General features: G+C 38.6%; 2 protein-coding genes across 3 annotated transcripts in view; one reads left to right on the plus strand and one right to left on the minus strand.

The window, feature by feature from the left end:
- The window catches only part of sun2 (Sad1 and UNC84 domain containing 2), a 332,438-nt gene that overhangs the window by 107,971 nt on the left and 198,623 nt on the right, over positions 1-25,844 (plus strand). The gene's annotated exons all lie outside the window — the stretch shown is intronic.
- The window catches only part of mgat3b (beta-1,4-mannosyl-glycoprotein 4-beta-N-acetylglucosaminyltransferase b), a 57,404-nt gene that overhangs the window by 16,686 nt on the left and 14,874 nt on the right, over positions 1-25,844 (minus strand). The window contains exon 1 of one of the 2 annotated variants that reach the window (XM_087809903.1): positions 11,162-11,184. The exons of the other annotated variant lie outside the window; for it this stretch is intronic. The gene's annotated coding sequence lies outside the window, so the exon portion shown is untranslated. Of the gene's footprint in view, positions 1-11,161; positions 11,185-25,844 lie in introns of those variants that run through there. 2 annotated transcript variants of the gene reach the window in all.

Raw genomic sequence — 25,844 nt, forward strand, 5'->3', positions numbered from 1 at the left:
ATATAAATATTTTATGTGGTAAAAAAGTATCATGTAAACGTTCTGTTGACGTTTCTTTAACCCATTCGAAATATTTTAAAGAGACGTTCGCATATGCAGCGTGTGACCTCATCACGTAGGAAGTGGGGGGGACAGATATTGTAGGGGGGACCAAATTTGTACCTACACTGGGACCCGAAATGACAGGGTGGACCATAAATGGTGCTCACACCGGACGACACATCGAAATGAAGAAGGTATTTTGTGAATCTTGTTCCGTGTTAACACAACAAAGAGCTTTGATTCACGTATCAGAGCAGCTGAAGCGTTGACCGCTCCTAAAAAAAAAAAAAACCCCACATGCTCCACTTATCTAATCTAGGTCAGCCACACAGAAAGTTTTTATATCCCTTCTGCTCAGCTCAACAAATATCCTTCTTTCTTCTGACCCCGTCGCCGTCGGGATATTTATTCAGGGTGAAGAGTTTGGGTCACCCCCGGAGGGTTTGGAAAGCAACAACCACAGCAGCGGGAGTGATGAAATAGCACCACCAGAGAATTTGAAGGTTTCACAACCAAAAAATGTATCTCTGGCTGTGTGTTTGTGTGTGTGTGTGTGTGTGTGTGTGTGTGTGTGAAGCCACGCCTTCAGCCTATTCATAGAATCTGTTTGACATTGTTTTCAAGTCCAGTCTACGTTTAAAGCCCAGAAAAAAAACAGCTCGAACAAACACCCCCAACAATAACAAATGTTTTATTTTTTTAAAGAAATAAATCCTGAAATATTTTCTTCCTTCAACAACTTCTTTTGGAAACTCTTAGAAATGTGAAGGACGAGCAGGAGACGTGGCTGGAATTTATTTGATTAAAAATTCTCTGTGTTTATATACGAGTTAAAAAGTGAAATGAAGTTTGTCCGAGTGAATCAAAGCAAATATATTCATCCAAAGAGTTGAACAAACTAAGCCTTAGTATATATGATATTTTTTTAATATCTGTTCTTCTTTTAAACATACACTTCAATGAAGGAAATATTCACATAAAATTTATACCAATATACAAGTAAATCGCTCAATTTTCATGGCCCTAAAATCCCGACGTCAATTCTCAATCAGATAGAGATTTATCAATTTATAGAACAGTTTCTCGCATTCAGAAAAAGGTTGAAATGTCTTTTTTTTTCAAGTATAAAAGTTAATGTAACTGCTTCTTTTTATCGTCTATGTAAGCATTTGACTTGCTTTTCATTTCCTTATTGCTAATGAGATCGACTCACTAACTTGTATTTCCTGTCGTTTGATTAGTTTTTTATCTTCATTATTGCCGTACGTTAACTAATATTTGTATGAATTCCTCTTATTATCTTGTGCTTTTGTTGGTTTAACTCTAACATTATTAGTAATATAAAGTGGAGGCTTCACAAAAGCCCAACATTTTTTCCTCCTCCCTGCACTGTTTCAATATTTATTCTGTTTGTTGTAGTTTTAAGATTCTACTAAAGCCTGAGCCACCTTGACTCGCCCGACTTCCCATGAATGAGGATCCAGTGGGAGTCAAAGTGTCCGACTCTCACCAAAATTAGTCGATTTTATCTCATTTTTCTCTGTAGATCTTTGACTTTGGTATATAATTTTACTTATATTAGGACATTTACAACATTAATTGACTCTATAGGGTCCCGGAAATGGTTGTTTTTGCGAAGGTCCAGCTGATCCTAGACAGGACTAGTTTTGAAATTGATAGTGCTGAAGCTTCATGAAACAGTGTCATTATTTTCAGAGCCCACTAGAGGGTCTCTGCACTGTTTTACTTTGTTTTGAACAACTGTTTACTAGTTTCAAACAAAAATGGCAAATACGGATCAGAAAAATAAAAGCTGTGTTGGTGCATTTGATTATTATAGCAATGTAATATTAAAAGCGGTTTGACGACCACAAACTGTGTTTTATTTTTTAAATCGATTTATTCACTTTACTTTTAGCACTGGTTTCCTCAACTCATTAAATCAATCTTATTACAGGATTGACTCACAAACGTCTAATGGATTTGTATTGTTATTTTTATCCACCAGTATAGTCTGGAGCTAAATCATTCCATAGAACGAATAAACTGGTTGTTTTTTTTGTGTTGCGGAGGTAAGAAGACAAATGTTTATTTGCAGCTCTCCAAACACCGCAAAGCAGGAACTAAAAGGTTTTAGTTCCTGCTTTGTAAAAATACATCGGTTCAATATCAATACATCGGTTTATTTTGAAAAATATCCTTTAGGAGGTTTAAATAATACAATACAATACATGGTTAGCTCTCTCTTCCACACACATCCTTCAAGGATCCAGATGGAAATCTATCCAGTCCTTGTTAATACTATCAAAATTTCTCAAAGGCTTTATTGCAATTTATTCAACCATTTCTTTGTTGTTTTTCTAACAAATAGATTTATTAAATTTAATAAGTAGTAGTTTATTTCTTAAATAATTATTCATTATTAATGTATGCTTCATGAAGCAGTGTCATGTTGTTTAGAGGTCAGTAGGTGGCGCCATCGGTTTAAAAATGATGTTACATTAGTAGAGTTGTGTAGAGACCGCCATCTAGTGGACTCTGACAATAATGACACTGCTTCATGAAGCTTCACCAGACCATCACCAGTTCAAACCACTCAAATCCGTCGAAGCTCCTTAACATGAAGCCGCCACTGATCAACCATTAGTGGAATTTAAGTGTGACTCCGTGTACATAACAAATAGGGTATTGACATTTTAAGTGCTTGCACCGCTTGAGAAGGAGCGAATCTGGCTCTGGCTCATCCTCCCCTCGGCACGACCATAAATATCAGCCAATTCTCCGCCGCCTCGCCTCTTCCCTTCACTACACAATAACCCTGGACTCCCTCTTGTCCCTTCTTTTTTTTGCCGCATTTGTTTTTCTTGGGTTCACAGTCCAGTGGCTCAGTGAGGATGATTTTGAAGGAAAACCGGCGGCAAAGTAGAAGTTTAATAATGCAAACACGTGGACTGGGAAAGTGTTCAAAGCAGTGTCTGCGCAAGTAAAACGGCCAAAGCAGGAAAAAAAAAGCTGTGGCGGTGAAAACCTGCAGCGGCCGACGCGTCCTCGCGTGCGGTGGGAAACACAGCTGTGGGGTTGTGGACTTTAAAGCATGTGTGCGTCTGGTGGAGAGCCTCATCTATAATTCAGGTCCGGTGCCGTCCGTGAGGTCTCTCTCCCTCACCCCCCACCGGCCCCCCCATGTTAGCTCAGTGCTCCGGAGGTGGAAACAAGTGTTCGAAGAGGTACGTCTGGCGGTCTCGGCCCACGTCCGGCCCTCCAGAGACTCCTCATCCCTCGATGAAGACGTACAACTAGGTTTCCCTCGGGGTGTTATGAAGTTTCTTGAATTGGGAAAAAAAATGGTGGAGACCATAAAGGTAGTAGAAAAAAAAATCTTGTTTGAGTTTGAAAAAGGTATTTGCATTGGATGCAATATTGAGAAGCTGCTCATGTACTCGTTTACTGTTTTTGTTTACAAACCTGCTGGTTTATTGTATCGTGGGGTTTTATCGTCGGTATCTTTAAAATGACCTTCAGTATTTTGAAAGGCGCTTTTAAATTAAATATATTACTGCTATTATCTACAACTATCATGTGATTTTTCACTCAACTAAATATGAATTATCTTCATAAATCAATACATGGTTAGCTCTCTCTTCCACACACATCCTTCAAGGATCCAGATGGTAATCTATCCAGTCCAAATATTATTTTATCAACATTTCTCAAAGGCTTTATAGTAATTTATTCAACCATTTCTTTGTTGTTTTTCTAACAAATAGATTTATTAAATGTAATGTAGTTTATTTTCTTAAATAAGTATTCATTATTAATGTATATGCGATGTTATGGTCTATTATTGTCTTCAATGTATTGTTTTTCCCACTTTTTATTGAATTTGTGTTATTTCATTTTTTTTTATACTATGTAATGTCACCACAATGTTCCAACGTTGTGTTGCGAAATACAAGTTTCTGATTCTGAGACGCCGATGTTCAGAATAACCTCCTTGGCAGCGATAATTGCCGAGTAATCATCTAGAAGTACACGTGTGGCGTTATTGCATGAAAAGGTTGCACAATAACGTAAGTTTAGGAAAGAATCTGCTGCAGTCATTTGCTGCATTCAGGGAGAAAACTTTGCCACGCCCCCTCAGTGAGTTTAAAAAAACTAAAATAGGACCCCCGCCCCCCCACCCCCCCCCACACACACACACACTGCAACTCTTTGTCGCCGCTGCTGGGATCGTCGAGTGTTTACTGGTCGGAGCTGACTCACATCGATGTCCCACAGCAGTAATTTGCGACTCCATTATCTCCCTGATATCAGCTCTTTTCCAGATCCTGATTATTTTTGCAGAAGTCGCCCCCCCCCCCCCCCCCCCCCTCCTCCAACCCCCGCCTTGCTATTATAACGGCAAATGTTGCCGCAACGACAGCTTCCTCTGTTTGTGCCTGAGGTATGGAAGTGTGCGAGGGATGCAGTCTCCAGTGGGGGATGTGTGTGGGGTGTGTTTGAAACTACACTGTGTTTATATGTGTCAAAGAGAACGAGTTGGCAGCAGAGACACCAGTGGGTTCAGCGGTCAGTGGGTTGTGTGACTCCGTTTACGGTTGTGAACATCCTGGCACCAACTTCCCAAATTCTACTTCTACTTCAACATTATTTCCAGGCAGGACGTCACCTCTTGTGAGAACTCATCATCGTGTCGGATCATTTAGTTCAAGAACAAAATACTTTTCGCAGTTGCACAACAAACGAATGCATGTTTATAATATCTGTGTTTTTCCTGCATCAACAAACACATTCATAATCTCTCGATTATTTCATCTTAAAACAAAACCTCACATACATTCCATGTGTTTGTGTCTTTGGACTATTGTAACAGTTTATTTTCATGTCTGAACTAGAAGGATCTGTCTCGCTTGGAGTTGATACAAAACTCTGCAGCAACAATTCTGAGCCGCTCTAGTAGAAGAACTCACATTTCTCCGATCCTTAAAACTCTTCACTGGCTGCCAGTTTCTTTCAGGATCAACCTTAAAATTCTGGTTCTTACTTTCAGATCTATTCATGGTCAGACCTTCCATCAGTGATCTGATCCAGCCTTACACCCCAGCTCGGGCTCTGAGGTCTGTGGATCAGAATCTACTGATGGTTCCTGAAAACGGTTCAGGACCAGAGGAGAGAAATCCTTCCTGACTGTTGCTCCTAAGCTTTGGAACCATCTCTGTGTTTGATGATCTACTGACTCCTTCAAGAAACATCTGTGTTTGATGATCTACTGACTCCTTCAAGAAACATCTGTGTTTGATGATCTACTGACTCCTTCAAGAAACATCTGTGTTTGATGATCTACTGACTCCTTCAAGAAACATCTGTGTTTGATGATCTACTGACTCCTTCAAGAAACATCTGTGTTTGATGATCTACTGACTCCTTCAAGAAACATCTGTGTTTGATGATCTACTGACTCCTTCAAGAAACATCTGTGTTTGATGATCTACTGACTCCTTCAAGAAACATCTCTGTGTTTGATGATCTACTGACTCCTTCAAGAAACATCAGTGTTTGATGATCTACTGACTCCTTCAAGAAACATCTCTGTGTTTGATGATCTACTGACTCCTTCAAGAAACATCTGTGTTTGATGATCTACTGACTCCTTCAAGAAACATCTGTGTTTGATGATCTACTGACTCCTTCAAGAAACATCTGTGTTTGATGATCTACTGACTCCTTCAAGAAACATCTGTGTTTGATGATCTACTGACTCCTTCAAGAAACATCTGTGTTTGATGATCTACTGACTCCTTCAAGAAACATCTGTGTTTGATGATCTACTGACTCCTTCAAGAAACATCTGTGTTTGATGATCTACTGACTCCTTCAAGAAACATCTGTGTTTGATGATCTACTGACTCCTTCAAGAAACATCTGTGTTTGATGATCTACTGACTCCTTCAAGAAACATCTGTGTTTGATGATCTACTGACTCCTTCAAGAAACATCTGTGTTTTATGATCTACTGTCTCCTTCAAGAAACATCTTAAGAACTTCTTATTTGTGCTTTTTCCTAATCTTCTGGGACTCCTGTGTTCGTCTTATGTGTCTTGGCTTTTAAAAGTGTTTAAATTTGTACATATTTTACCTGTGTATTGTTTTGATTGTTCAAGGGCTTTGTGAGACTAGTCTGAGAAAGGCACTTTACAAATAATACTTACTCACTTAGTCACTAACGGACTAACTAACTGATTTGACTTAGGACTTGGTGGTTTGTGACAACTCTGATTAGATGTTGACTGTATTGCATTAAGTTTTAATGCAACCTCGGTCAAATTGAGAGATTAAAGTAACATTTAAATAACCTTTTAACAGTATTATTTTTGTTACTATTATATCTTGTAACATGATGGGTTGACTTGAGCAGCCATGACTCATGTGAATCTTTTGTTATTATTTTAACAATTCTATTCAACTATTATGTACTTTGAAACCTTTCATTGGTGTAAAGCCTGGAGATACAAAGTACTGAGAGTGGAAGATAAAATGAAAAACTGAGTAAACAAATACTGAATAGAGTCAAAATATGATATGCTGTTAGAACTAGAACAAAAATATAAAGATATATATACAGTTTATATATTTAAAACATATTTCCTTTTTTACTGCAGTTATTTTATGGTTTACAGTTACAGTGTGATTTTTTATTTTTTTTAATTTTTCACGATTAACATGAAAATATTCACAGCATTTCTTCATTTTTGTGCGACAATTAAACCTACTAGATGGCAGCGGTCCTTTCTTACTCCGCAGTTAAAGGAAATATAAAATTCTGTGAAATCGACCGATGGTGACTGAGGACGAGAGGATACAGACGACTTCGGCAGCTTTTAAAAGCGGATGTTTGGACATATTTTGGTTTTCAAAACAAATGAAAGCAGTTACGACTTTGTCAAGAGTAATGTGGTCTGTAAATACTACAACACCAGAGTCAAGTACTCGACAATACTACACATATATACTTGTTACTACACTATCACAACATCAGAGTCAAGTACTAGACAATACTACACTTATATACTTGTTACTACACTATCACAACACCAGAGTCAAGTACTGGACAATACTACACATATATACTTGTTACTACACTATCACAATACCAGAGTCAAGTACTGGACAATACTACACATATATCCTTGTTACTACACTATCACAATACCAGAGTCAAGTACTGGACAATACTACACATATATCCTTGTTACTACAGTATCACAACACCAGAGTCAAGTCCTAGACAATACTACACGTATATACTTGTTACTACACTATCACAATACCAGAGTCAAGTACTGGACAATACTACACATATATCCTTGTTACTACAGTATCAAAACACCAGAGTCAAGTCCTAGACAATACTACACATATATACTTGTTACTACACTATCACAACACCAGAGTCAAGTACTGGACAATACTACACATATATCCTTGTTACTACAGTATCACAACACCAGAGTCAAGTACTGGACAATACTACACTTATAGACTTGTTACTACACTATCACAACACCAGAGTCAAGTACTGGACAATACTACACATATATACTTGTTACTACACTATCACAACACCAGAGTCAAGTACTGGACAATACTACACATATATCCTTGTTACTACACTATCACAACACAAGAGTCAAGTACTGGACAATACTACACATATATACTTGTTACTACACTATCACAACACCAGAGTCAAGTACTGGACAATACTACACATATATCCTTGTTACTACAGTATCACAACACCAGAGTCAAGTACTGGACAATAATACACATATATACTTGTTACTACACTATCACAACACCAGAGTCAAGTACTGGACAATACTACACATATATCCTTGTTACTACACTATCACAACACAAGAGTCAAGTACTGGACAATACTACACATATATACTTGTTACTACACTATCACAACACCAGAGTCTAGTACTGGACAATACTACACATATATACTTGTTACTACACTATCACAACACCAGAGTCAAGTACTGGACAATACTACACATATATACTTGTTACTACACTATCACAACACCAGAGTCAAGTACTGGACAATACTACACATATATCCTTGTTACTTCAGTATCACAACACCAGAGTCAAGTACTGGACAATACTACACTTATATACTTGTTACTACACTATCACAACACCAGAGTCAAGTACTGGACAATACTACACATATATAATTGTTACTACACTATCACAACACCGGAGTCAAGTACTGGACAATACTACACATATATACTTGTTACTACACTATCACAACACCAGAGTCAAGTACTGGACAATACTACACATATATACTTGTTACTACACTATCACAACACCAGAGTCAAGTACTGGACAATACTACACATATATACTTGTTACTACACTATCACAACACCAGAGTCAAGTACTGGACAATACTACACATATATACTTGTTACTATACTATCACAACACCAGAGTCAAGTACTGGACAATACTACACATATATCCTTGTTACTACACTATCACAACACCAGAGTCAAGTACTGGACAATACTACACATATATACTTGTTACTACACTATCACAACACCAGCGTCAAGTACTGGACAATACTACACATATATACTTGTTACTACACTATCACAACACCAGAGTCAAGTACTGGACAATACTACACATATATACTTGTTACTACACTATCACAACACCAGAGTCAAGTACTGGACAATACTACACATATATCCTTGTTACTACACTATCACAACACCAAAGTCAAGTACTAGACAATACTACACATATATACTTGTTACTACACTATCACAACACTAGAGTCAAGTACTGGACAATACTACACATATATCCTTGTTACTACACTATCACAACACCAAAGTCAAGTACTAGACAATACTACACATATATCCTTGTTACTACACAATCACAACACCAGAGTCAAGTACTGGACAATACTACACATATATACTTGTTACTACACTATCACAACACCAGAGTCAAGTACTGGACAATACTACACATATATCCTTGTTACTACACTATCACAACACCAAAGTCAAGTACTAGACAATACTACACATATATACTTGTTACTACACTATCACAACACCAGAGTCAAGTACTAGACAATACTACACATATATCCTTGTCACTACACTATCACAACACCAAAGTCAAGTACTAGACAATACTACACATATATACTTGTTACTACACTATCACAACACCAGAGTCAAGTACTGGACAATACTACACATATATACTTGTTACTACACTATCACAACACCGGAGTCAAGTCCTAGACAATACTACACATATATCCTTGTTACTACACAATCACAACACCAGAGTCAAGTACTGGACAATACTACACATATATACTTGTTACTACAGTACCACAACACCAGAGTCAGGTACTGGACAATACTACACATATACTGTATACTTGTTACTACACAATCACAACGCCAGAGTCAGGTACTGGACAATACTACACATATATACTTGTTACTACACTATCACAACGCCAGAGTCAGGTACTGGACAATACTACACATACCCCTTTGGTTCTACTGAAAGAAACATGACCTAAAGACACGTTATAGAGGAGTTAAAATTTAAATAACAAAAATAATAATAATGTGAAGAAACAAACCCAACACATGGATAAAACTGAGCAACATTGCAACAGTATAAAGTTTCCATTTTTTTTTTTTGCTGTGCTCTGCTGCTGTGGCAGTAATCGCTGAGCAGGCACAAATCTAACAACGCTATCTTGTCGGTTGTTGTTGCCGTCTCAAGCACAACAGGAGCATCGAGTCGTCAGCAATGAGGCGTTTAAATCTCGCTGCACCGTCCTCAGATGATGTCGGCGGCGAAGGTCCACAGCGGCAATTCCGCTCGCGCCACTGAGCAGGAGGACAGGTGTCTGCGAGCGCCGGGCGCCAATATCAAGCCGGGCAACAGTTGTTAATTACGAGCCGACGGAGGCAGGCGAGGAGAAACGGAGATCAGGACTGGTAATCAGGGAGTGATTAAGGAGTCTCGTGTGGACGGTGAAAAGTGGAAGACAGTTGAGCAAAGGGTTGAATCCGAAGAGAGAGAGAGAGAGCAGGAAGAGGGTGTAACACAAGAAGACATTATCCGACAACATGAACACAACCACGTCGATGCAGAGGCGAGCGAAGCGTGACGATTCGCTGAAGCGCGCCGCTCGTTTTGCATCGCAGTTAGCAGTTAGCAAATGGTCAATATTCGGTTCTGCTTATCGCTGGCAAGTAAAGTGACCGATCGACACGCAAAACAGGTCACAGCGTGAGCGGCAAACTGGCGTTTAAACTTCACTCGCATGAATGAGGACAGCGATGGACATTTAGTCACAAAAAAATACCATTTTCGGATCATATTCAAAGGATGTTTTGATGGTGTTATTAAAGCGATAGTTCACTCATTTTCTACTCAACCCGTCGACTACGGGTTGGGATTATACCAGAGTAATCTGTTCCTTTTTAGAGTTAAAGACAAAAATGTTTGTTCATTTTAATGTAGCGACTGGAGCTCAGTCGTCTTTGCTTTATTAATCGTTTGATTGTAATAGGAAATTCTACACTTTACGTAGGTGTATGAGGTGTAGAAAAAATGTGTATGTTTTTGCAATTAACCAGTTTAAAGGACAAGATTAAAACAAATCTAGAAGATCTTGAAACCATCAAGTGATCGAGTGGCTTCTTTTAGTAACTCAGCATCAATGAGTGAATTCCAATACATTTCAGAAATGTCACGTGAAACACAATGTCGACCAAATGTTCATGAGTTACACTGAAAAACACATTTATATAGTTTTTAATTTTAAATATATAAACAAAGATTCAAATTCTTTAAAAATATATATATTTCATAACCTGTATTTTTTTCCAATAAAACCATTAAAGCAAAACCAGAATCCATTAAACAATGTTGTAACAGCATCATAACCACAAGGCCACATCTTTCTCAGTGTTAAAAACCAGAACAACTGACCGACAAAACCTTCAAAACATTATCTAAATCCAGATGAAAACACTGACATTACCTGAACCCAATCTGAGACGAAGAATCTTATCTATGTTGGTCACGGATAAAAACATGACCGCAAAAACATTAAAAAATGAAGCAATACTTGTTCCAACCTTATTGGTTCCTAAGTTTTGTAGAGAAAAGGTTGTTGCTGTTGAAAAGAGGAACAGTTCCCAACGAGACACTCGGGCCACTGAGATATTTTCAGTGAAAGCTGCTGCCGATGTGTCAGGAGAGACCGGCCTTCGGCTCAGTTTTAATGTATCCAAGAATATTCATAAGAAACGCACAACACTGATTTGAATACAGATGCTACGGCGCTGTGACCTAAATACACACTTCATCTTCCTGTTCCCCTTCACGGTTCAACTCTTTTCACAGAACCAAGAGATCAGGTTTGTTCATTATCTGGCTCAGAGCGACGTGTAAATATTAACACGCGTTCCACCGATTCTTAATTGTTTACGAGCGCGTACTCACTGGGCCGCCAGTTACGCAACCGCACGCCGGAGTCAGCATCGAAAATGACTGAACATCATAACAAAGTCATCTCAAGACACTTTACAGTTTAATTAAGACTATATTGGAGGAAAGAAAAACAGACGATAACAACTCAAGAAATAACTGAATCACAGTGGCAAGGAAAGCTTCCTTTTAGAAGGCAGAAACCTCAAGCGGAACCAGACTCGGTGTTGACAGCCTGCCCGTCCGGGAGGGTAAAAAATAATCCTACTTATTTAGTGCACTGATTTTGCAATTTTCATTACTTAGGGGCCACATTTCATACAGGGGCCATTGAGAGGGACCATCAAGCAACAGCAAAATAATTGAAAAACTATAATATAATGGGAAAAATGATAAGATAAATAATGAAAAAACTCAAGTTACTTCAACAAATCGAATTAAATGAACCTAAATACGCTTAAAATGTTTTCCTTTTTTGTATTTTATATAAATGTTTTGTTTTACACTTTTCAAAGAATAGAAATAAAAAGACGAATGGTTATAAAACTTATGTTTGAAGAATGTTCTTTTTTACTGACAAAATTTCCACCATTGTCTGCAGAAAAAAAAAATGAAAAAGCAAGTAATGGCCACGAAATACTGAGTTGTGGCCAACTTATACTTAGTCGTAACCAAAAAGTACTTGGTCCAGGCCATCAAATACTAAGTCGTGGCCACGAAATAGTAAGTAATGGGCAGGAAATACTGAGTTGTGGCCATCAAATACTAAGTCGTTACCACAAAGTACTAGGTCGTGGCTATCAAATACTAAGTCGTTACCACAAAGTACTAGGTCCCGGCCATCAAATACCAAGTCGTGGCCACGAAATAGTAAGTAATGGCCAGGAAATACTGAGTTGTGGCCGACAAATACGAAATCGTTACCACAAAGTACTAAGTCGTGTCCATTAAATACTAAGTCGTTACCACAAAGTACTAGGTCGTGGCCATCAAATACTAAGTCGTTACCACAAAGTGCCAAGTCGTGAACATCAAATACTAAGTTGTGGCCACAAAATAGTAAGTAATGGCCAGGAAATACTGAGTTGTGGCAAACAAATACTAAGTCGTTACCACAAAGTACTAGTTCGTGGCCATCAAATGCTAAGTCGTTACCACACAGTGCTAAGTCGTGAACATCAAATACTAAGTTATAACCACAAAGTACTAGGTCGTGGCCATCAAATACTAAGTCATTACCACAAAGTACTAGGTCGTGGCCAAAAATACTAAGTCGTTACCACAAATTACTAGGTCGTGGACATCAAATACTAAGTTGTGGCCATGAAATATAAAGCCATCGCCCAAAATACTAAGTCATGGCACCAAGTACAAAGTTACGGCCATGAAACACTGGAGTCTGACTTAATTTGGCATTTCCAAGATGGCTTCAAACACATATTGGCTCATCTTCTAACATCTTCACCACGCCAAATACGTCTTTGTCTCACCGAATTTTAGTGGAGCTTGATTGTTATTTGAAGTTTCTCTACGATTCTGAACAATCCATTAGTGATATAATGATTATTGTGCTGTTATTTGCCTTAAAAAAAAGAGATAAATGGTGATTCTACAAAACAATGTTCTGTCTGAGTTCTTCACAGCAGATGTAAGATCCAAGCGATTCTCTCTCCTGCTATTGTCGTCTGGAGGGAGGCCTGCAGTGTGGCAGCGGCTCCGGCTGCTGTCAGAGGCAGGCATGTTTCAGACTCTGATAGAAGCATTACACTGATAAGATTGGTGACGAGAGTCGAAGAGACAGCTGGACTGATGTTCAGAACTTTCATCTGACAGCTCCATGGCTGAAAAAGCCTCAATTAGGGAACGTACAGTTTTCCTCAGAGCCCGACTGTCATCCCTTACTTCTGTTTTATTCCATCTGTCTGTATGCTACTCCTCAAGTTAACTTGTATTTAATCGACATAATAGAGTTTCCTCCAGTATTTTCACGGATCTGTGTTCCAGACTCTGCGGCAAATTGTTTGCTAATAGTAAGTAAGTAAGTAAGTAAGTAAGTAAGTAAGTAAGTAAGTAAGTAAGTAAGTAAGTAAGTAAGTAAGTAATGGTTATTTGTAAAGCACCTTTCTAGACCAGGGTCACAAAGCACTTTAACAATGAAAAACAATACACAGTTAAAAAAAAAAAAAAACTTTAAAATATCAAGACACAAAGACAAAATCAGGAAAAGCCTGCACAAATTAAAATGTCTTAAGATGTTTCTTGAAGGAGTCAAAGCTTAGGAGCAACAGTCTGGAAGGATTTCTCTCCTCTGGTCCTGAAGCGTGTTCAGGAACCATCAGTAGATTCTGATCCACAGACCTCAGAGCCCGAGCTGGGGTGTAAGGCTGGATCAGATCACTGATGGAAGGTCTGACCATGAATAGATCTGAAAGTAAGAACCAGAATTTTAAAGTTGATCCTGAAAGAAACTGGCAGCCAGAGAAGAGTTTTAAGGATCGGAGAAATGTGAGTTCTTCTACTAGAGCGGCTCAGAATTCTCGCTGCAGAGTTTTGTATCAACTGCAGACGAGACGATCCTTCTTGTTAAGACATGAAAACAAACTGTTACAATAGTCCAGGCGAGAAGAAACAAACGCATGGATTACAAGCTCCAGATCATGTTGTGACAACATTTTCCTAAATTTAGAGATTTTTCTCAGTTGAAGGAAACAGTTTCTGGTCAGTTTTCTTCAGTGTTGAACAAGAGACATGTCTTTATCAAATACAACACCCAGGTTTCTCAGGCTCAGTTTGACAGACCGACCTAAGTCACCCAAGTACTGACTCAACCCTGGAACCTTATCATCAGGAGCAATAACCAGAGTTTCAGTTTTAAAGTTGTCAAGTAAGTAGTAGTAGTAAGGTTTTTTCTCATGATTTCATCTTTTTTGGGGGGATTTTGTTAACCCCTGGGTCAGACATGAAGCAAGTGTGGCTCTAGGGCCCTCTGAATGTATTTATTTGGCCCTCATGAGGTGTCTTCAGGGGGATTTCATTTTGTATTTATGTTCATTTTTATTTGTCACTTGTTCAAGTCTGAATGTGACTATATAGGGATTTTGTTTTACGTTTATTGTCAATTTTTATGATTATTTATACATTTACAAACCTTTACTTTATGTAGGCGCTTTACAAATAACTATTACTAACTTACCGGTACTTACTAAATTGCGCTTGTTTTTACAAAAGTTTTCTCTTGTCTATTACGTTTATTGTTCACATTATATTTAACACTTTTCGCTCTTTTTTTCCCCCTTGCTAGCTACTCAACACTCCCTGTGTGAAATGTGGCCCCTCGCTAAATTATTATAAAGTAAAGTTGAATGAATTCATTGTTTGAAAAATAATATTGATAATAGTAGTAAAATATTTTTGCAGGTCCTATCATGTCAATACTTCAGATAACATTTTTAAAAATATGATTGGACAGTTGTACAATTGTGTGTTTCATATAAATGCAAGATAACAAAGTTTTAAATCTCCACACAATTAATACTAGCATTTAAAGCTCGTTCCAATCGATTTTCAATCTCTTTAAACCCGTCCAAGACGAGCATGATTTCAATATGAAATCAAATGTCAAGGCTCAGCCACGGCGACCACTCACTTAACACCTCACCTCCATTGCCATTCAAACACAACCCATCGGGCGTCTTTTCCCAAACAAAACAAGCCTTTTCCAATAAATCAGTACACTGGACTGAATATTTTAACATTCAGCTCAAACCTCCCGATAATAGAAAACCCTCTTATCTCCCGACACCTTTGTTCCCTCTTGACAGCGCTCGTTGATGTAAACAAAAAGGTAACGGAAGAGGCGGGGAAAAGAAGGACAAAATGGTGGAGAAATAAAACGAAAAAAAGAAAATGTCAGGTACATGGGCTCTACCTGTCGGCGGAACGCGTGATCGAGGACGGAAGCTTAAGTGCCGCCGCCGTCGAGCCTGATTCCCTTCAGAGAGTCGAGTAAATACCCCTGGGCTTGTTTGCGTCTCGCACTCCTTCGCACAAATAGCATCTATTGTCACATCCTCAATCTGGCGCTCAGCTCACACCGTATTCCAGTTCTTCACGTCACTTTTCCCATCCTCTTCCCCCGAGAGATGGAGGGAAAATACAGCGTATCTGGCCTTGAGAAAAAAAGGAGAAGGTTGTTGACGATTCTGAAGTTTTTCTCACAGCTGAACATCTCCTCTTCCCCAAATCAGGTGAATGATTCAACGGTATTTTCCAGGTGTGACACCAGAAGTAGCGGCGTGACCACGAGCTATAAGTGGCTCCGGCCAGTGACGCAGAAAAAGTAGAAAACAGATACAACTTTTATCCTTGTGTTTGCGTCTGGAGAAGCAGAACTGGCCAAACACGATATGATTGATTTACTTGATTCAATATGTTGTTATTTAAAGATGCCCACAATTCTACAAACTAAAGACAAGTTCACCCGCTTTAGTAGAAGAACTCACATTTCTCTGATCCTTAAAACTCTTCACTGGCTTCCAGTTTCTTTCAGGATCAATTTTAAAATTCTGGTTCTTACTTTCAGATCTATTCATCGTCAGACCTTCCATCAGTGATCTGATCCAGACTTACACCCCAGCTCGGGCTCTGAGGTCTGTGGATCAGAATCTACTGATGGTTCCTGAACACGCTTCAGGACCAGAGGAGAGAAATCCTTCCAGACTGTTGCTCCTAAGCTTTGGAACCATCTCTGTGTTTGATGATCTACTGACTCCTTTAAGAAACATCTTAAGAAGTTTTTATTTGTTCAGGCTTTTCCTTGATTTTCTGGAACTCCTGTTGTGTTATCAGTATTATCTTGACCTTTAAAGTATATACTTTATTGAATATTGTTTTGATTGTTTAAGCGCTTTGTGACCCTGGTCTGGAAAAGCGCTATACAAATAAAAGTTACTTACTTACTTACATATTTTTTATATTATCCACCACAAAAATACTGACAAGAACTATATACAGAAAATGTTAGTTGTGTGGTGTGTCCTCATGATCTATAGACAAAGTGATACTTCACCCAAAATTCAAATTTCATTCACTGTCTACCCTGAACTAAAGGTTGGGATTATTTTAATTTGTCCCCTATTTGAAGCCATCGGCAGAAATGTATATTCGTATTACAGTAGTGATCGGTGCCCAAAAAACATCCAAATACCTTCGTACTGCTCGTCTGTAACGTCAACCTTGTATTGAAGCCTCGACCAGAGAATTTGTTTAAACAGGTCTGTATCTTAAGATAGCCTTAAGTAGAATTATAGCATTATAGATGTATTTGGATGTTTTTAAGCATTTTTGGACAAAGAAAAAAGTAGTTTTATGGACATACTTTTCTGCTTGTAACTCCAAAAAGACACATATTACTTAATCCCAACCCTCAGTAGTCAGCATGAGGGTGAGTAGATTAATTGAGTGACATTTGAGCTATAACTTTAAGAATGAATTACTTAAGTTAGAGAGTAGAGAGCAACTTGATCAGGTCAAGTGAATATGTATGAAAATTCAAACATGTAAACATTTGTTTTAATTTAACTCAGGGATAATTAAGTTTTTTAATCTCATTTATTATCGTGAGGGGGCGCAAAAGAAGTGGTAGAAGACCCCAATGAAATTTCAAATACATACAATTTAAATGAAGATGTTACCTAATACATTAAATAATTAAATAACAAATTCTGACCTCACCCCGTCTCTCATAAAGTTTTAGGGATCACTTTGATTTATTTTTAACCGAGTCAACTCCAGTTAGTTATTATTTAAAGAAGAAGGTTTTATCGCTGAAGCAGACATGCATGTTTTACTCTATTTTCAGTCCTGACCTCCAAGTTAAACATCTAAATAGAGATCTATTCATGGTTAAACTACAATTTTCTGAATATTGCTATATAAATAAAAATTACTTACTTACAATTTACTAACCAGTCAATCTATATTTCTTCCTACTTTCATTGACTTTTGGTTGTTGCCAAAATGAATTTTCTCTGCAGCCACTTGTTAATTAATTTCAGTGACAGCTTTTAAATCAAATAAGAAATGTATTTGTCTTGCACTTGAATAGCCTCAGAAAATGTTTTTATTGCCGCTTAAACTGCAGTTAAAACCATCTGGAAGGCACAAATTGTGTTATTGTGTGTGAGCAACACTGATGCTGCTCCAGCTAATATAACTTCATGATTTGATCCATTGAACTACTTTCCCACTTCATGTCGCTTATTTAAAATTTTAGGCAAAGCTTCAGACGGACTTTTCTTCATAGTCACTGCAGCGATGAGCAGCGATTCCACCGTCTGACAGTTTGACAAGTGAGCTACAATATGAGCTGGCGAGTGTCCAAACACAACTCCAGCTCAGACTGTGAATTTGCTAATGGTTTTATTTTGGAGAACAGAAACGTTCAGGGTCTATTTACATTGTTTTAACTTCCCAGCAATTTGAGGAAATGGATGTTAAAATAACAGAAAATAACAGGAGAGGAAATAGGTTGAAAAAAAAAAGAGAGTAGGTGAATGTTGGTTTGATACAGTTGGAGTGCAGGAAGGGGTAAGGTAAAGGTAAGTTAAGATTAAACTAGATAAGGGACGACCAGGTATTCACACACCTTGATGTTAAAAGTGCTTCTTCAAAAAGGACAGGGTTTTCGTTTCCTGTGTTTCTTTAACTGAAGACTTTATTGACCATTACTTCATTTTTTAGTAATGGTCTGATGAAGCTTCATGAAACAGTGTCATGTTGTTTTGAGTCAGTAGGTGGCGCCATCAGTTTAAAAACGATGTGTCATTAGAACAGTTGTTCAAAACAAAGGAAAATAAAGAGACCATCACTACTTATTTTTTGAAAAACTGAAAATATACAGAAAAAAATGAAAGGTATGAAAAACATACAAGTGAACACACATGTTAAGTTATCATCGTTGATGAAGCTTCATGAAGCAGTGTCATTATTTTCGGAGTCCACTAGATGGTGGTCTCTGCACTATTTTCCTCTGCTTTTTTTAATTATCCGAGTCGCAATGTTTTATTTTGAAAAATTTCCGGATTCCTTTCTCGCATCTGGGTCACGTGATACGTTAGCGGTGTTACGGTGAGGAAAACATGCACTTTATTCTCATTTCAAGGTGCATCGGTATTTCACCTGTATCATTTTATTTTGAAGGTATGTTTACACGTTACCATAGCGACCAGAGAGCACGCGGAGGCGCATGATAAAGACAACAGAGTGGGTGATGTTACAAGTACGCTTTAAATAAAGTTGAAAAACAGTTCACAGTGGGTTCAGGTGTATTGTTATTGTATTGAACATACAATAAACAGTTTTACGCTGGTTATATCATTTTTGTATTTATCCGACCAAAGCTAAACTGCAAAGATTATGAGGCGATAGAACTGAAACGAAGAGCGCTTGCTTTGCCAAAACGAAAACCTTCAAATGCTTCAAAGACAGCAACGGATCGATCACAACAGAAAAGGGGTAGGATGTGAGAGGAGAGGAACATAAAGTGTAGTATTTCATAAAGTAGAATAGGATGGATGTCGACAGGGAAGGGAGGATCTGGATGGATCTGTGGATTCAGTCAGTAAAGCACAAGGTAGGTTATAGGACGTGACAGAGGAGGATAGAACAGCGTCGGCCATGAATCTGCAGGATTTAAGAGGACACCGTTAAAGGTGTAGTTTAGCACAGCAGGGATTGTTATGATACCATGACTGGAGAGCTGGAGGAAGGGAAGGTTGCGATCATAGGAGAAATGATGGGATAGTTCTTCAATATTATGGTTCACGACACGGAAACCACGGAGGATCGGAGAGAAAAGGCAGAACCAGAAATGACAAAGCAGACGTCACAGAGGAAATCTTGCCGTGGGATATGATTGGAATCCGGAGGTTGAACGAGGCGAGGTTTTGAAACCAGTAGAAAAGAAAGACGCTTCGGCACAGAGCGATCTGTGGGGATGAAGATGAGAATCTCTATTTTCTGGTTGATTTATGAGTCCATTCCAGCGTCCTGTGCCGACGCGCTCAGCGAGTCTAAGGATAGAGACATGGTTAATGTCACAGGTTTCTCGCCTGGACTGCTGCCCCAGCGACACACAGCGTAGTGAGACACGAGGAGGAAGCGTAGATGGATGTTCCGCCTCCATTCCTGTGAATCGTCGGATTGAACGTCAGAAACATGTTTACGAGACATATCTCAGCCCGGACACGGAGCGTAGAGGCGACTTGTTAGTGTACTGGTATTAAAATAACACCTCAGGTTTTGCTGTGATGCTGAATCATTGTCAGAGTTAAACCATCCCTGCATGAGAATAATAATCCACAACAGGTACCACTACGTCGACTTCAACATATGTCAAGGAAACGTTGGCATTTGTTTTCAATTCACTCCCGACACAATGGAGACAAAAAAACTGGAATGTACGGCATGCCCAGCGACGACCTCCCCCACCTACAGACGGAAAACTCATCATGGCACAAATACCTGGGATTGTCCTTTAATTCCCATCATTAGATCAACTGCTGGCCTGACGCCCTTCGTGGCGAACACAGGCGTGACTTGTTGGACATTTTAGGAGCAACAATAGTCAAGTCTTCACACTGTGTAGCCATTGTTAGTCAGTATATTTAAACATTTTAGGTTGTGATCATGACTGGAAATCATTGTCATTTTAAATGTACTATCTATTGTGTTATATTGACCTAAAGGCCTGACACAAAATGGGTTTGTGCTATCCCTTTTGTCGTCTCTGGGTCAAGATGAACGACCTCCCTGGCTTCCCTAAACACATATGCAGTGGTGGAGGTCAGGTCAGCTTGACTCCACATCCAATGGACTCGTTGTATAAACAAAGTGGGGCGTGATTACAGCTGGCTGGAGGGAAGTGAAGCCATTATTATGTCATACTGGTCTAGAAAGGCGCTATATAAATAGAGATTATTATTATTATTATTATTATTATTATTATACTGGACTCCGCTCTCGTAACCTCTCGTTCGCCCAGATTTCAGAGCAACTTTATAAAGTAATGAGTTCAAAACATACTCATGATGAGGGACTTACTGCATCTTGGAGAAGAAGATTCAACATTTGAAACATGCGACGTCAGGAGAGGTGGGTTTTCACATTAGTGGTAGTCACCTTTAGATGCCTTTGAAATTGAGATCAGTATAGACCAGCATGTTCAATCATTCTCCAGCACTCGACGAGCTCCAGCGACAATTCGCACGTTTCGACTCTGTAACCGTGACACGATTAATGTCCGCGCTTATTCCGAGTCACGAGACGACCAAAGCGGCCCACTCTTATGGTATTACATCTGAGTAATAGGAATTTAACTACAGCTTCATCAGGGATTAGATGAATGCGTGCCAAGTGTGTGTGTCAGTCAAACACACACACACACACACACCGACGCTCTCTCGGTAAACCAGGGGATGTGGAACAGGACCTTTCAAGAGATGGTGGGGTGCAGAGTTGAACGGTTCTTATTGTGCGTCAACACCACTGTCATGGAGACGGACTGGCGGGCCAAGGTGAACACACAATCACACACACACACACGCACGAACACACACACACACACACACACACACACACACAAACACACACACACAGACCCACTCATGTCACTTAGCTTTTTCTTTGAATACAGTTGTTTGGTGATATTGTTGCGTTTCTTGTCGCCACAAAGTCAATGTCATTCTTTCATGTTTTGAGTGCATGTGTTAATAGCTTTTACATCCACTTCATGGTCGACCCTGGTTGGCTTCAGCTGTACGGCTACTGAATTATATCGCTTTGAATTTTGACGTGGTACCCAAGAGCCTTAAGCCTTGAGGCGTCTCCTCAGAAGTACATATGCGGGGCTTGAGGTTGTTTCGCCTTGACCCAAAGACGACACTACAAACACATTTGTTTTCAGGCAATTTGGGTCGCCTTGACCCTGAGATAACAAGGGTTTAATCTGCTGATTAGATCTGGAAAGATTTACATGAATAAAATCCGCCTTCGAATCGTTAAATAAGATGTTTAGATTAACAATAACATTTTCTAGCACTCGACAGGCGGACGTTATGACAATGACAATTTGGGGGAGGGGTTAGGGGGCCACATGCGGCCCTTTGACTTATTTATGTGGTCCTCGTAATGTCAAAGTATGACCATGTATAAATGTTTTTTAATGCATTAACAAATGTATTTTGTATTTATTTTTCATTTACATTTTCACATAGTACTTCCTCCTTTTTGTGTGTAATTTTTCAAGTATATATTAATCCCTCAAAACCTTTTTTTTAAGTTAATTGAAGAAATGTTTTGAAAAAAACTCATCTATACAAGAATAAAATTGTAGCTTATTTAGCTTAATAAATGTCATGGCCTAATGACGCATGTCCTTTGGTCTTTCTTTTTACTTGACGGCACCCTAACAACATTCACAGATTTGAATGTGGCCCTTGAGGAATTTTAATTGCCTACCCCTGGGTTAGGCGGTCCAATGAAATCTACAAAAAGCATCTCATCCGACCATGAAGTGTCAATAAAGTTGTATTTACATTCAACATACCCAAGACAATCAGACAAAAAGGATATATTTGACAAGAATAATGAGGCAGAGTGAACGACTTATCCCAGTTAATTTGACAGCTCAGCAACAGATAGGAGGATAAATAAGTGCACAAGGAAGATACAAACTCAAAACAAAAAAGGTGTTTTAGGGCCACAAGTAAAGTACTATAACTATACTGTAGCTAAAATACTAAGTTAGCATGTATAGTACTTCACTGTAAAATTTAGTTTTCACCCGTTTTTAAATGGGAAGAAGAAGTGTCGCGATAAGTACAATAAAATGTCCCTGAACTTAGAAGTGCAGATTTTCTCAGGGAAGAAGGAATAAGGACCAACTGTTCGGGCCCACTGTGGGATAAAGGAAGCTAAAGTATCCCGAAATGTTCCCAGATCGCACATGGATAGATGACACAAACACACAGAAGCCTTGCTTATGCTTGACCCCAATGAGCTCTCATTTCTGTCTCACACACACACACACACGAACACACACACGCACACAACCACACACACACGCACACACACACACACACAATAGCAGGCACTGTTCTAGAATGAACAGACGTCTTGTTCTCTAATACATTAACACAGTTTGCTTGTGTTAGCTTCGTCTTGTCTCACAAATTCATTCGTGAGACGCACAACAGTGACTTTTATTTGACATCCACGGACCTCCACTGTAGAAATCAACCAAGTGTCTCCTTATTTGAGTAAATGTAATAACTGCATATCAGGGATGATGACTATTAGAATGATTTGTTTTAAGCCCAGAGGCTCGTACAACAGAACGAATAAACCCTGACGAGAGAAAACCATGGACGTCATAATTCACGGTTTATTCTCAAGGCTTTGAATATCATTCTATGCAACAATTAGGAAGGAGAGGTTATATAATGGGGTGTTTGTATCTTACCTGATATCTTTAATAGGTGTAACCTTGACCGTGACCTTGTCCGACCCCGGTGTGATATCTCAGCTCAATGGAAATAACATCCTACAAGTTGTTTTGTCCTAGTCCTGACAAAGCGGCTCGACAGCTTAACTTAAATAATCATAATCTTAGAAATGATCTCCACGGTCTAACTTGATACACGCAAGTCCTACACCAGTGGTGTCAAATGTATTCGTACAACGACGACCTGATATCCTACATACTTGACGAGACAAACTACTCATAAAGGTAGACTTAGGTAGACCATGTCCAAATAAAACACATCCCTTTTCCCCCCTGCCGTCTTCGACACCACAAACTAATACAAAAATGCCAGGTCTGCACGTGGCTTCGTAATGCTCTTGCAAATACTTTTAATCTGTTAAAATGTTTATTACTCTTAATTTTCTTCTCTCTCCTTTCTGTTTAACAAATTGTTTCTCATCCTTCTTTTAAAGCGTCACTGCGTGTCCCAGAAAGCACTATATAAATATGATGTTTATTATTATTATTATTGTTATTTGCAGAGAATGTGAATCAATATTTCTACTAATATCAACAGTAGTTGCAGAAGGAAAACTACTCTTTAGCCAAAGTTCTTCTTCTGAATTGACAACAAACTGCGGTTGAAGAGAGGAAGAAAAGAAACTGGCAATTTCCAATGCTCCCGGTCTGGGACCAGGTTTTAAATTGTAGTTCCAGTAATTGAAAAGTGTTTCTTACAATGAACTCGATAGTGAACAGCCAAATTGGTCCTTGTGTGTACAGGTACTGAAGGATAATACAGTCGGCACTGTAGTCACAGTATTTGACAATACTCTAGCCATCGAGATACACAAACTGTAATTTAACAAATTCATAGCTCAGTGAAAACTATTTTCACTCGTGGGTAGTTGATGGCCAATACAGGTAACTCACGATTTAATGCTGTGAAAATATTAATCCCAAGATATGATAAGATTATGATACATCCAGATATATATAGATCAGATATATACATATTTATTCCAAAACTTCCCATGTACAAATGAATAAAACTGTACAGCTGTAGACAGTAAAGTTCACGAAAATCAGTAGCAACTTGTTTTATGGAAACTTTGGACCAGTTTTAGTTTAACAAAATAAGAATAACATTAAAAAGATCATTAAATACTGGCCACAGTGCTTCATAATGTAACTTATTGTCGCAATATGGGAACATTAAAGTGGTCAACACGGACACGTCAACGCATATTAAATGTATATCAAATAAAAGTGAGCAGTAACTTTTTATGGAAACTTGCGACTATTTAACTTATTTCTAAACAAAAAACTATTTTCCTCACTGAGCGCTGTAAGCCCTACTTTCACCTCATTTAAGGAATTACTGCTCACATGAACAGGACGGGGTAGGAAGGTAGATAAAACTTTATTGAAGTCAAGTACTGACAGTGACAAGGGGGTTAATCTGTAATGTGTGTTGCAATTAAATATATATTTGCCGTAAGTGCATTAAATATTTAAAGCGACAGGGAGAAACATTTTTCCCCCATTTTTCTCTCTTTTTTTCCAAAGGTACGTTAACTGCAATAAAAACCTGCGATAACCCAGAGGATAATCGTGAACCCAATGCTGGAAATATGAGCAACAACACACCAGCGTGGACAAAGAAAGTGTGTTATGTTGTGTCGGAAAAGTGCTGCGGAGGTGAGCTGCCCGGAAAAACTCAAATATGACTTGCTAATTTTGGAACACAAGCTCAGCCAAACTGTCGTCTGTCCCGAAACCTCAGTCAATAACTGTGAGCTTTTCGAAATTCTTTTTTCTTTTCATCTTTCCTGAAATATGAAATTTAAATAAAACAGCAGTGACTCGCAAACTCATTTTCCGGTCACATTTTCATCTGCGTCAAACCCCGTCTGCGAGCGTTTACCTCTTATTTTCCAATTCCCTGTCACCCCCTGTCTGTCTTTTTCAATCCCCGTCTTCTCGGAATGTGCTCCAGTGAGCGACTGCCTCGCTGCAGGTCGTTCCACGTTGCTGCCAATCTACTGACAAAAGGCTTTTGAATCACAGTCACCACGTGAAGAGAGAACATTTCATTGTTTTGAAATGTGGATATTTCTTTTATTATCTGCTATCGCCAATGTTTTTTGTTTTTTTTCAAACAATTATGCTTTCACGAACACCACCACCCAAACGGGGTCGGGGGGGATTGTGGATTAACAACACCGAACATGTTGGATACACAAGACAGTTTTAAAGATAAATTAAATAAAAGCTTTGCCAGAAGACATTTATAACCACAACGTTAACAAGTAAATACATGATAGGATAATAAAGCGTCGTATTACTCTTATATTCAGAGCTCGGTACTTTAAAAAAGATATAAATATTTAAAAGAAAAGACAATGAGATATTGCTCTCGTCAATCATGTCAGCCTGTTCTAGTTAATACAAGCTGAATACCTCACTTTTGAGGTACTTTAGAACCGGTGGTTACAAGGTCATCATTTCTGGGCTTTTATTAAAATTACAATGATTTAAGCCGATTGAAGAGAAAAGGTTATTAAAGAAGCATATTTAGGATTAAGTTATTAAAGTGATAGATATATCATAAATAAATTCTAGTTTTACTGATTTTCTACTCGCCCTCGACTAAGGGTTGGGATCATTTTCAGAGACATCTGCCTGTTTTTGGAGTTAAAGGCAAGAA

The sequence above is a fragment of the Callionymus lyra genome, chromosome 1 (assembly GCF_982586985.1).
Source record: "Callionymus lyra chromosome 1, fCalLyr1.hap1.1, whole genome shotgun sequence".
Taxonomy (NCBI): Eukaryota; Metazoa; Chordata; class Actinopteri; order Syngnathiformes; family Callionymidae; genus Callionymus; species Callionymus lyra.